This window comes from Elephantulus edwardii, unplaced genomic scaffold (assembly GCF_000299155.1).
Source record: "Elephantulus edwardii isolate Elephantulus edwardi_28Jun2011 unplaced genomic scaffold, EleEdw1.0 scaffold00122, whole genome shotgun sequence".
NCBI lineage: Eukaryota > Metazoa > Chordata > Mammalia > Macroscelidea > Macroscelididae > Elephantulus > Elephantulus edwardii.
This window is the reverse complement of record NW_006399872.1, coordinates 6682334-6686163: the sequence shown is the minus strand read 5'-3', so window position 1 is coordinate 6686163 and position 3830 is coordinate 6682334.

The following is a 3830-nucleotide window of genomic DNA, read 5'->3' as shown; positions in this document are numbered from 1 at the left end:
ATTATAAATTTATAAAACATCCTGGAGCTTGAACATTAAGAGTAAATTTAGAAGTCAAGGCACAGAGTATTCAGGTTACCGATCTCCACTGCTGGTGAGCATGCACTTTGACCTCCAAACCCAGACATGGAAGTGCAAAGATCACAAGCTTCCAACCCTGAAGGAAGCCTACTGCTTTTGCTACTGATACTGCTCTCCTAGTCTAAGCACAGGAGCACATGGGCACAGGCCTCAGACTGAAAGTGTTAGGCCACTGCTGGTGAGCTTGCTTCCTGACCCTCAACTGCAAGCCCAGAAGAACACAGGTCATAGGCTTCCCACCCTGAAGTCAGCCTACTGCCTTTGCTGCCAAGCCCACATTTGTTGCCCAGACCAAAAGTGTGCCAGTGGCAAGTCTCCCACTAAAGCCCACAGGCCAGTGCTGATGCAGCTGAGACCTGCTCAGAAAATTGCACTTAGGAAACTCATACCATAAAAAATAAGTGCTTGGCAACTACTCACATCAACACTACAGAAGCAACCTATTATATACCAAGAAGACACCACCTAATGTCAGGGAAATAGTACTCTTACAAACACTATGGAAAAGCAAAATAAGTCTTGTCTTAAAAGCAGGTCAAATCAATAACCAAATGAATCTCTAGAGATACTAAAGCAGAAGGAGTATTTTTTCCTTTCTTTTTATTAATTTTAATGAACGTTTACAGAGACTTAGGGTTCCCAGTCATTCATTGTTGCACTTTTCTCCCTGCCCACCCCTACCCCCAATTCACTCTTCTTGAAAAGGAAAAGGAAAACTCTTTTCTTGCTATGCAATCCCTCCTCCCAAGTCCACTCCACTATGCAGCCTTCATTCTGGACTAAGCAGAAGAAATATATTATTCAGGTGCTCCAAGAATTGTTACTTAAAAAGTTACAAATTATAGAGAAGAGAAGTAAAACTGAAAAAGATACAAGAATTTTAAAAAATTAATACAAGACAAGGAGGGCACAACAAACACAGTCATAAAAAATATAGAAAAAAAAAAACCCATAAAAACAGGAACCAGCAAAATAAGATCTATGTTGAAGAAATCTTCAACATGTTACAGGGATGAAAAAAGCAAGATAGAAGAGATAGAACAGAGACTCAGTGAAATAGAAGACAAGAACCACAAGAAACTTCTAGGTAGAAAAACTAGAGAAAAGATGGATATAAAATGAAGAAAATTTAAGAGTCAAGTGGGCTGACATCAAACAAACCAACATATGTGTGATTGGGATTCTAGAAAAGGAAGAAAAAAATGAAAAAATTTTGAAAGAGGTACTAAAAGAAAACTTTCTTGGATTCATGAAGAAGGAGGAAATGCACATTCCAGAAGTTTAGCAAACACCAAACAGACTATATCCCAAAAAAAAAGACATCAACGCATTTTGTTGTTATTAGGTGTCATGGAGTCAATATGATTCTTAGTAAATGAGTATCTGATCTGGACCCTGCCCTACCCTATGTCATCCTTATCAATTCTGACACAACAGAGCCCATTGTTTAAGTCACTGAGTCAATTTAATTCCTTCGAAGTCTTCCTCTACTTCACTGACCACATTTAAGCTTGAATAGATTTACCAACTGAATAGACTTACCCAGCTATATGTCCAAAGTGTGAAGGACAAAGCTTTACCATCTTTGCCTCCAAAGATCACTGTGGTTATAGTTTCTCCAAAACATATCTCTTTTTTTTTGGTAGTCCATGGGGCCCTCATCACCCCTCTGTAAAACCACAACTCAAAGACATCAATTCTTACTCTGTTATCCTTCTTCATTGTTTAGCTATCTGATGTGTAGCAGGTGATTGAGGATACCATGGCCAGAATCAGGAGAACCTTAGTCTTCAAACTGACATTATTGCACAGAATCACTGTACCAAAGCTAATTAGGTTGACACTTAAAATTTTGAGGAAGAATCACATGAACAAAAGCCTGGAGAACATTATGTTGAGTGAAATATCTCAGTCGCAAAAGGACAAATACTGCATGGTGCCACTGCTGTAAAATGGGACTGATATTAGGGTTGGGGTAAAACTGAGAAAAACTGGATAAATTGTGTATACTGCACTGAAACAGATGACGGAGAGAATAATTTAAAAGCGATGTATGGCAGGGTATTATGGTTATCACAATAGTCCACAATTAAGGATGCATAGTGGAATGTACTTGGGGTGGTGGGAGGGGTGCGGGGGGATTGTGTACCAGGGAGGGAGTTTTTCTTTTACTTTTCAAAGAGAGGAGCTAACTGGAGTGGGGGGAGGGCTGGGCGGGGAGAGAAGTACAGCAATGAATGAATGGAAATCCAAAATCTCTATAAATGTTCATTAAAATTATTAAAATTTTAAAAAATTTAAAAAACCAAACAAAAAACGAAAGATGAAGTTTAAGCTGCACTGATGGCACTAACAAAAAATAAGGTGCCAGGAATTAATGTAATACCAATTCACATCAAAGCATATAATAGTCTAATTCTCAAAAATCAAAGACGAAGACAGAATACTTCTCAGCAGAAATCATGCAAGCAAGAACACATAGGATGGCATATACAGAAGGGTGAAAGAAAATAATTGCCACCCAAGAAACCTGTACTAGGCAGAGATGCCCCTCAAGTATGAAGGGGAAATTAAGGCAGATAGAGAAAATCAGGACCTTAAGGAATTCATGAAAATAAGACCAACTCTATTAGAAATATTAAAGGAATTCTTCACACAAAGGAAAGTGTATAACCCAAAGTAATCAGCAATGACAGAAAAAGGAACATAATAGCCTTTTATTTGAAGAACTACCTTCCCTCTGTAACTTGATTTGTGCCACTGTAAGAACCTCTACTTCGAATATTACTACTTTTAATTTTTGACTCATGTATTTTTAACTTGTCAGTTAGAATTGTGTCTTCTAGGCTGCAACACTTCCATAATACATATTCAAGGATATGAACATGCATGGCTAAACACAATTGACAAAGAGTGCATCTAAACTCCATATTCAATCTCCATAATAGTCTACGTGTTGATTGCCTATTGCCAAAGGGGCCCTTTAGAGTACTGAGAGAAGATGTTCACCCTGAAACCTACAGTGTCACTTTTCAGCAGGAAGTAGCTAAGAAAATATGCAGTCCCTGTTCCTTATGAATCAGGGTGAAATCTCTCTCAGGGAGGAGTGATAGGGAATGGCAAAGGACACACTGACAAAGGAGATGAATCAGAACTGGCTTTAACAAGCACTGTGGCAATGGGACAATTAAAACAGACTTTCAAGGGGAGGAAAAAAAGAAGAACGAACTGGGGGGTGGGTAGAGAAAATAGTGCAGCAATGAATGAATGGAAACCCAAAATCTCTGTTAATGTTCATTAAATATAATAAAATTAAATAAAAATTTACAAAAAATTGCTGGAATAAAAAAATTAAATAAAGACTAAGTATGGTACCTTCACAATAACCTGTGGTATGGTAAACAAATAAATCTTGAAGTAAAACCAAAAAAAAAGGAACATACTACAACGGCAACCATAAAATCTGGCCTATAAATAATCACACTCGACATGATGGATTGAACATATCAATTAATACAAAAATAGTTAAAGAATGAATAAGAAAACAAATCCTGGAAATATGTTATCAACAAGAGATGTTGTTGTTGTTGTTGTTGTTATGTGCTGTCGAGTCGTTTGCGACTCATAGCAACCCTGTGCACAACAGCCCTAAACCCTGCTCTATATTGCACCAGACACACTGCCTCTGACACGCCCATCCCGATTACCCCAGTCACCGAATCAATCCATCTCATAGAGGGTCTTCCCCT